At 39.3% G+C, this 10,542-nt stretch overlaps 1 pseudogene; it reads left to right on the top strand.

The window, feature by feature from the left end:
- The first annotated feature begins 2,767 nt into the window (after window positions 1-2,767).
- Window positions 2,768-10,542, top strand: part of LOC119522202 — a 28,766-nt pseudogene continuing 20,991 nt past the window's right edge.

Raw genomic sequence — 10,542 nt, 5'->3', positions numbered from 1 at the left:
ACAGGCTGACAGGAGCCATCTGCTGGGCAGGTTAGGAAAAGCAAAGCAGCTGGAGACCTCACAAGAAAGTCTGACAAACTCTAAGACACCCCTACAGGGAGACTTGAAACTGAATATAACCCCACTCTGAGATCTGAACCCATTCTGGTCTGGGAAAAATCTGATTGGAGTAACCAAGAAAACCAGATGCCTAGACAACAGAAAACTACAATCTACACTAGGAAAAACAAAGATATGGCCCAGTTAAAGGAACAAACTTACACCTCAATCAAGATACAGTTGAGATATTGTTTCACTTTAATGAAACAATCTATTAAAGATTTTCAAAGAAATATGCTATATCAAATCAAAAACCAAACCGATGAGTTCAGGGAAGATATGGCAAAAAGATGAAGGATATAAAGAAAACACTGGGCAAACATAATGTAGAAAACAAAAGTTTGAAAAAACAACTTGCAGAATCTATGGAAATGAAAGGCACAATACAAGAGATGAAAAACACAATGGAGACATAAAACAGCAGATATCAAGAGGCAGAAGAAAGCACTCAGGAACTGGAGAACAATACACCTGAAATCCTACACACCAAAGAACAGATAGGGAAAGAATGGAAAAATATGAGCAACATCTCAGGGAATTGAATGACAACATGAAGTGAAAGAATGTACATGTCATGGGTGTCCTGGAATGGGAAGAGAAGGGAAAAGGGGCAGAAACAATGATAGAGGAAATAATCAATGAAAATTTCCCATCTCTTATGAAAGACAAAAAATTACAGATCCAAGAAGCACAGCATGTCCCAAACAGAATAGATCTGAAAAGACCTACACCAAGACACTTAATCAGATTATCAAACATCAAAGAAAGAGAATCCTGAATGCAAGAGAAAAGCAATCTATCACATACAAAAGAAGCTTGATAAGACTATATGTGGATTTCTCAGTAGAAACCATGGAGGCAAGAAGGAAGTGGTGTGACATATTTAAGATACTGAAAGAGAAAAACTGCCTACCAAGAATCTCATATCTGGCAAAACTGTCCTTCAAATATGACGGAGAGTTTAAAATATTCTCTGACAAACAGACAATGACAGAGTTTTTGAACAAGATACCTGTGCTACAGGAAATACTAAAGGGAGCACTACAGACAGACAGGAAAAGACAGGAATGAGAGGTTTGGAACACAATTTTGGGAGACAATAGCCCAGCAATGTAAGTATACTGAACAAAGATGACTGTGAGTACGGATGAAAGAGGAAGGTTAGGAACATGTGGGACACCAGAAGGAAAGAGGAAAGATAAAGGCTGGGACTTTATAACTCAGTGAACCCTAGAGTGCTCAACATTGTGATAAAATGTACAAATATGTTTTTACATGAGGGAGAACAAATGAATGTCAACCTTGCAAGGTGTTAAAAATAGGGTGGTATTGGGGAAAAATACAATCAATGCAAACTAGAGACTATAGTTAACAGAAACATTGTATTATGCTTCCTTTAATGTAACAAATACAATATACCAAAGTTAAATGCTTTTAAGAGGGGGAAATAAGGCAGTGGTACGGGACTCTGCATTGGTGATGTTGTCTGACTCTTTTATTCTACTTTAGGTTAATGTTATCTTTCCTTTGTTGCTTTTTAGCTCTCATGTTTTTTTCTTTCTTTTTCTTTTTCTTTTGTCCCTCTACCTTCTTTGATTCTTCCTTCTTCTTTGTGGAAGAAATGAAGATGTCCTTGTATAAATAGTGGTGATGGTGGTGAATACATGCATATATGACTATACAGGGAACCATCAATTGTTTACTTAGGATGGAAAGTATGGTGGGTGAACAAAACCATCTTTTAAAAAAATGGGCTGATGAAGAAATATTGAGGGCACTACATTGAGTGAAATAAGTCAGACACATAAGGACAAATGTTGCATGGTCTCACTGATATGAACTAATTATAACATGTAAACTCATAGATATGAAATATAAGTTACCAGGATATAGAATGAGTTTAAAGGATGGGGAGTGGTTGCTTATCATGAGCAGAATGTTTAACTAGGTTGAACTTAAGTGTTTGGAAATGGACAGAGGTGATGTTAGCAGGTTATTGTGAGAATAACTAACAGTGCTGAATGTTATGTGAATTTGGTGGAGAGGGGAAGCTTAGAGTCATCTATGTCACCAGAAGGAAAGTTAGAGGTTAAAAGATGGGAATGTATAAAACAGTGAATCTTGTGATGGACAATGTCCATGACTAACTATAAAAATATTAGAAATCTCTTTCATGAACTAGAACAAATGAATGACACTATAACTATAAGTTAATAAGCAGGGTATATAGGGAAAGCTATACCTATTGCAAACTATGTACTCCAGTTAGTAGTATTTCAACATTCTTTCATCAATAGTAACAAATGTACTATACCAATAACTATGAGTCAATAATGGAGGGGAGGGGAAGACTTGAGTTTTCTTTTTTGTCTTTATTTCTTTTCTGGAGTAATGAAAATTTCTAAAAACTGAAAAAAAATTGTGGTGATAGATGCACAGCTGTATGATGGTACCATGGGCAATTGATTGTGCACTTTGGATCTGTGGATAATTGTATGGTATATGAACAATCTCAATAATATTAAATTAAAAGAAAGATACTATGAGATAACAGAGGCAGGACAAGTTGGTGGTGTTGGCCGGTGTGGGATTTAGTTTGTTCTCTAGAGCAGGTAGTAAATATCCAGGAACAGTCTGAAACAACTGTTTGGGGGACTTCTGTGACTAGATGAACATCGTAGATGATCCTTGGAAAGACAGAAGGACCAAGATCACAGCACAGAAATGTAAGTAAACTCTTCCAAACTGTGGAGGCTGATGCCTCTCCCCCAGGGGCACAGAAGCCTATCTTGGAGTCTCTCCCTGGTGGAAAACAGAATCCCTCTCCTAAGAGAAAGGGAAGGAAGGCTCAGCCAAGCTCCAATTGCAGATTTGATTAACAAATTTGGACTGCTGAATACAACTCTGAGCCCAGATAAATCTACAGGGCAAACATGAGAGGAATCAGGTCTCTCACCAGCAGCAAGGAGGTGGGGCTGATGAAATAAAAACCAGAGGCTTTTGGAGTTGGCTATAGTCAGAATATTGGAAAAGGGCTGTGCCCCAAGAAAAGGGGCGCATAGAGTCAGGTACAAACTCTGGCTCTTAATTAGTGAACGTGGAGCTGGGGACTGGATCTGAAAAAGATTATTATTTGCTTTTTAGCAGCCCATTAAAGAAAGCAGCAGGCATTCTCAGTTTTCAGCCATGCCTGAGGCAAGGGTGGACCTAATGAATGCCTGAGAGAAAAACTAACTAATCAAGTGAAGAAGAAATTTCCCTAAAGGGCATATATTCCCAAAGAAAAGTGGGAGTCCAGAGTCTTGCACAAGTAGTGGTTCTCACTCAGAGAATTAAGTCCCCAGGGGCAGGGATATCAGCAGCAGTTTCAACCTACTGAAAGCAGAGGCCAGCCTGTCTCAAACATGCAACAGTTTTGACCTACAAAAAGTAGAACCCAGCCTGTCTCAAACATGTTCCTGATGGAGGGGGGATTGGGGGTTGCTTATGAGACCTGTAACATCTCCAGCCTGCAGGGAAAGGGGGCTGAAGAGTGGCTCAATGACAGGAGTGTTGAAAATATAAAGAGGCAAAACAAATCCAACAGGGAATCAACATTCCCTGAGGAGGAAGAGGGAAGAGAGAGCTTTTGCCTGGAGGTGAAGCAAATGCACAGACAAAAAAGGACAATCTCAAAAAACTTCTGTATAAGCAGGGAAAGAACCAGAAAAAATAAGAGCTGAAAATTCTGATCAGTTCATCAGAAGCTATGCTAGAGGTCTAGGATAAGTTGAACCAAATGACAACAGATAGAGAACAAAGCCAATCAACAAGAAAGATCTAGACAAAAGAGAGAAAACAACATCCAAAATAAATGAGCCAAGAAAATCAGATGCCAAGAAACCAGCAAAGTAATCAAATAATACTAGAAAGAAAGATGATATGACCCAAAGGAACAAACTAATACCTCAGATGAGGTGAATTGAAACAACTGGTTAAAGATGTTCAGACAAATCTATATCACTTCAATGAGTTGCAACTAATTAAAGATGTTCATACAAGTCTTCTATATCAATTCAATGAGTTGAAGGAAAATGTGGCAAAAGATATGAAAGATATAAAGAAGAAACTGGGAGACCATATGGAAGAACTCAAAAGCTTGCAAAAACAAATGGCAGAACTTAGGGAATATAGGGCATAGTGGAAGACATGAAAAACAAAATGAAGACATACAATAGTAGTTTTGAGGAGGTAGAAGAAAGGATAAGTGAACTAAAGGATACAACATCTGAAATCCTACATACAAAAGAATAGATAGGGAAAAGAATGGAAAAATATGAGAAGGGTCTCAGAGAATTGAATGACAACATGAAGCACACAAAGATACATATTATGGGTGCCCAGAAGGAAAGGAGAAGGGAAAAGAGGCAGAAAGAATAATGGAGGAAATAATCACTGAAAATTTCCCAACTCTTATGAAGGACATAAAATTACAGGTCCGAGAAGTGCATCATACCACAAACAGAATAGAATCAAATAGACCTACTCCAAGACACTTACTAATCAGATTGTCAAATGTCAAAAATGAAGACAGAATTTTGAAAGCAGCAAGAGGAAAGCAATTCAACACATACAAAGGAAGCTTGATAAGACTAAGTGTGGATCTCTCAGCAGAATCCATGGAGGCAGGAAGGCAGTGGTATGCTATATCTAAGATACTGAAAGATAAAAATTGCCAGCAAAGAATTCTATATCTGGCAAAACTGTCCTTTAAATGAGGGAGAGTTTAAAATTTTTACAGATTTACAGACACTGAGAGAGTTCTTGAACAAGAGACCTTCTCTGCAAGAAATACTAAAGGGAGAGCTACAGGCAGATAGGAAAAGACAGGAGAGAGAGGTATGGAGAAGAGGGTAGAAATGAAGATTGTCAAAAAAGGGTAAAAAGAGAATAAAATAAGATATGGCATATAAAATCTGAAAGACAAAATGGTTGAAAAGAGTACTGCCTTTACAGTAATAATATTAAATGTTAATGGATTAAACTCCATAATTAAAAGACATATGCTGGAGAGGGAAAAAGACAGTGGCATAGAGAGGAATGGAAGCTATTCTGTCCCCCTGAAACAACTAATAGACAACCAGGAACAACTAGTAAATAATCTGGAATAACTGCAGGGGGACAAACGTGACTGTCCACTCATCATACACCAACATGAATTGGGAGGAATGCCAGAGATTGCAGCATAAAATCTGTAAGTAAAAACTGCAGATCCAAGCCAGGAGTCCTCTCCCCCTATGGCCAGAGCTGCAAAGCCTGAGAGACCCCTCCACCACAGCAAACCACAAAGCCTCACTATGCTAGAGACCAGCACTCTCCCAGCAGTGAATATAGCTCAGCTGAGCTCCAACTGGGGTTCTAATTAACAAGCATGGACTGCTTGCTACAAATCATGAATCCCCAACAAGTAGACAGAGGCTTTTGGTGAGGACTGACCTTGGGGAGCTGTAGGACCTCTATGGGACAGAGGGGGAGCCCAGAGGACTGGGTGCTGTCTCTGGCTGTCAGGTGAAAGTGCGGGGGTCTGCAGCCTGACCCTGAAGGGGGGCATTCCTCCCTTTTTCAGCTCAGTGGAGAAAGCCTCAGTGATTTTCTATTCCCAGTGCTCAGACCCAGACAAGGCCAGGGTTCTAGTTTGCTAATGCTGCCAGAATGCAAAACACAAGAAATGGATTGGCTTTTATAAAGGGGGTTTATTTGGTTACACAGTTACAGTCTTAAGGCCATAAAGTGTCCAAGGTAACACATCAGCAATCAGGTACCTTCACTGGAGGATGGCCAATGGTGTCCGGGAAACCTCTGTTAGCTGGGAAGGCACATGGCTGGCATCTGCTCCAAAGCTCTGGTTTCAAAATGGCTTTCTCCCAGGACGTTCCTCTCTAGGCTGCAGTTCCTCAAAAATGTCACTCTTAGTTGCACTTGGCGTATTTGTCCTCTCTTAGCTTCTCTGGAGCAAGAGTCCCCTTTCAACAGCCATCTTCAAACTGTCTCTCATCTGTGGCTCCTGTGCTTTCTTCAAAGCGTCCCTCTTCACTGTGGCTCCTCTTCAAAATGTCACTCTCAGCTGCACTGAGTTCCCTCTGCCTGTCAGCTCATTTATATGGCTCCACTGATCAACTCAGACCCACCCAGAATGGGTGGGGCCACACCTCCAAGGAAATATCCAGTCAGAGTCATCGCCCACAGCTGGGTGGGGCACATCTCCAAAGAAACAGTCAAGGAAATCTAATCAAAACTGATAATGTCTGCCCATACAAGATTACATCAAAGATAATGGCATTTGGGGGACACAATACATTCAAACTGACACAGGCAGAGATAGCAGAGTCAGAGACCATTCAATGCTAATGACCTCTCCCTAGGGGGTGTATTTTCTCTAAGAGGAAAGAGGTGGTGCCAGGTTTTACTACCTGCCTTCCAGGTCTGAGAGCCTGGGGGAAAACAGCCATGCACCACACCTTCTTACACCACTCTGGAATGACAGGCTGACAGGAACCACCTGCTGGGCAGAAAAGCAGTGATTTGAGGCCTCACAGGGTGTATCAATCAATCTCAGACACCCTTAGGGAGACATGATACTATTGCCTCCTACTAGACCTGAGCCCATTCTGGTCTGGGAAAACCTGATTGGGGTAATCAAGGAAGCCGGATGCCTAGACAACAGAAAACTACAACCTACACTAAGAAAAATGAAGCTATGGCCCAGTCAAAGGAAAAACCTTATACTTCAACTGAGATAAAGTAATTTAAACAACTAATACTAAATCAATTCAAAAAATTTAGGGAAGATATGGTAAAAGAGATGAAGTGTATAATGAAAACACTGGGCATACATAAGGTAGAAATCAAAAGTTCAAACAAACTTGCAGAATCTATGGAAATGAAAGGCACAGCACAAGAGATGAAAGAGACAATGGAGACATACAACAGCAGATCACAAGAGGCAGAAGAAAATGCTCAGGAACTGGAGAACAAGGCACCTGAAAGCCTACACACAAAAGAACAGATAGAGAAAAGAATGGAAAAATATGAGCAACATCTCTGGGAACTTAAAGACAAAAAGAAATGCAGGAATGTACATGTCATGTGTGTCCCAGAAGGAGAAGAGATGGGAAAAGGGGCAGAAGCAATAATAGAGGAAATAATCAATGAAAATTTCCCATCTCTTATGAAAGACATAAAGTTACAGATCCAAGAAGTGCAGCATACCCCAAACAGAATAGATCTGAATAAGCCTATGCCAAGACACTTAGTAATCAAATTATCAAACGTCAAAGATAAAAAGAGAAGACCTGAAGGCAGCAAGAGAAAAGCAATCCATCACATACAAAGGAAGATTGATAAGACTATGTGCAGATTTCTCAATAGAAACCATGGAGGCAAGAAGGAAGTGGGGTGACATATTTAAGATACTGAAAGAGAAAAACCACCAAGAATCCTATATCCAGCAAATCTATCCTTCAACTATGAGGGAGAGCTTAAAATATTCTCTGACAAATAATGACAGAGTTTGTGAACAAGTTACCTGCTCTACAGGAAATACCAAAGGGAGCACTGCAGACAGAAAGGAAAAGACAGAGGTGAGACATTTGGAATACAATTTTGGGAAACAGTAGCACAGCAATATAAGTACACTGAACAGAGATGAGTGTAAGTATGGTTGAAAGAAGAAGGTTAGGAGCATGTGGGACACCAGAAGGAAAGAGGAAAGTTAAAGCCCAGGACTGTATAACTCAGTGAAACCTATGGTGTACAACAGTTGTGATAAAAGGTACAAATATGTTTTTATATGAGGGAGAACAAATGAATGTCAGCATTGCAAGGTGTTAAAAATGGGGTGGGATTGGGGGAAAAATACAATCAATGCAAATTAGAGACTATAGTTAACAGAAACAGTGTATTATGCTTCCTTTAATATAACATTGGCAATATACCAAAGCTAAATGCATATCGGGAGGACATAGGGAAAGGGTATGGGACTCTTGGCATTGGTGATGGTGTCTGACTCCTTATTCTACTTTAGTTTAATGCTGTCTTAACTTTTGTTGCTTCCTAGCTGTCATGTTTTGTTTTGTTTCTCTTTCTTTTTTTCTTTTCCTCTTGTCACTCTACCTTCTTTGACTCTTCCTCCTCCTTTGTTGAAGAAATGGAGATGTCCTTATACAGATAGTGGCAACGGTGGTGAATATATGAATACATGACTATACAGGGAACCATCAATTGTTTACTTAGGATGGAATGTATGGTGTGTGAACAAAACCATCTTTAAAAAAATGGGTTGATGAAGAAACCTTGAGGGCACTATATTGAGTGAAATAAGACAGACACATAAGGACAAATATTGCATGGTCTCACTGATATGAACTAATTATAATATGTAAACTCATAGATGTGAAATATAAGTTACCATGATATAGGATGAAGCTAAAGAATGGGGAGCGGTTGCTTATTATGAGCAGAATGTTCAACTAGGGTGAACTTAAATGTTTGGAAATGGACAGAAGTGATGGTAGCACATTGTGAGAATAACTAACAGTGCTGAATGGTCTGTGAACGTGGTGGAAAGGGTAAGCTCAGAGTCATGTATGTCACCAGAAGGAAAGTTGGAGGTCAAAAGATGAGACTGTATAAAACAGTGAATCTTGTGGTGGACAATGTCTGTGATTAACTGTACAAAGATTAGAAATCTCTTTCATGAACTAGAACAAATGTATGACACTATACCTAGAAGCTAATAATAGAGGGGCATATAGGAAAAAAAATATACCTATTGCAAACTATATACTACAGTTAGTAGTATTTTAACATTCTTTCATCAACAGTAACAAATATACTATAGCAATACTATGACTCAATAATGGAGGGGGGTAGGTTAGGGGTATGGGATGATTTGAGTTTACTTTTCTGTGTCTTTATTTCTTTTGTGGAGTAATGAAAATTTTCTAAAAATTGAAAAAAATTAACTGTGATAGATGCACATCTGTATAATGGTACCATGGGCAATTGATTGTACACTTTGGATCTTTGGATAATTTTATGGTATGTGAACAATCTCAATAAAAAAACAGACTATACTGGAAGAATGGATAAAAAAACAAAAAACAAATCAGGATCCATCTATATGTTGTCTACAAGAGACTCAGGGCAGGGTACCCTAGTTAAAACTGTCTTGAGAAAGAAAAATGAAATGGGAGGTCTCACATTACCTGACTTTAAAGCATGTTACAAAGCTATGGTGGTCAAGACAGCATGGTACTGGCATAAAGATATATATAATGACCAGTGCAATCAAGCTGTGTGTTCAGAAGTGGACCCTTTCTTCTTGGGAAAATTGATTTTTGACAAGGCAGTCAAGATGACTAAACTGGGACAGAGCAGCCTCTTCAGCAAATCATGCTTGGAGAACTGGATATCCATATCCAAAAGAGTGAAAGAGGACCCCTATCTCAAAACTTGTACAAAAATTACCTGAAAATGGACCAAAAACCTAAACATTAGAGCTAAGATGATAAAGCTTTTAGAAGGAAATGTAGGGAAATATCTTAAAGATCTTGTGATAGGAGTTGGTTTCATAGACCTTACACCAAAAGCATGAGCAATGATAGAATAAATAAATAAAAGGGATCTCCTCAAAACTGAATACTTTTGTGTGTCAAAGGACTAAGTCATGAAAGTAAAAGGGCAACCTATGCAATGGGAGACAATAATCAGAAAGCACATATTGGATAATGGCTTAATCTCCAGAATATATAAAGAGATCCTACAACTCAAAAACAAAAAGAGAGACAATCCAATTTAAAAATGGGCAAAAGGGGGGAGAGGGCAGGGCAAGATGACAGCATAAGGAGGTATGGAATTTAGTTAGTCCCCTAGAACAACTAGCAAATACCTGGGAAACACTAGTAAATAATCTGGAACAAGAATTTGGGGGACTTCTGTGACCAGAAGCACATTGTACACCAGTCTAGAATGGTGGAATGGCTGAGATCGCAGCATAGAACTGTAAGTAAAGCAATCCAAACTGAGGAGCTGGCACCCATTCTCCACTGGCACAGCAGGCTGAGTTGGAATATTTCCCTGAGGGAAAAGGAAGCAGTATTAACAAATTTGGACTACTGAATACATTCTATGAGCACAGATAAATCCAGAGCAAATAGGAAAAGAACCCAGAGGTTTCTACTGGCAGAGAGGCAGCAGGGCTGATGGAAAAGAAATACATACATAAATAAAAACAGAGGCTTTTAGAGTCGGCTGAACTCAGAATATTGCAAAAGGGCTGTGTTCCAAGAAAAGAGGAACAGAACTGGGTACCAACTCCAGTTCTTGACTGGTGAACAGGGGGTGCAGTAAAGGGGCTCTGTAAAGGGGATTTCTTTCTTTTTTCCTTTTTGCTCTCATTCTAAG

This window comes from Choloepus didactylus, chromosome X, assembly GCF_015220235.1.
Source record: "Choloepus didactylus isolate mChoDid1 chromosome X, mChoDid1.pri, whole genome shotgun sequence".
In the NCBI taxonomy this organism is placed as follows: domain Eukaryota; kingdom Metazoa; phylum Chordata; class Mammalia; order Pilosa; family Megalonychidae; genus Choloepus; species Choloepus didactylus.
Note: the sequence above shows the minus strand (reverse complement) of the source record. Positions and strands in the feature narration are given on the sequence as shown.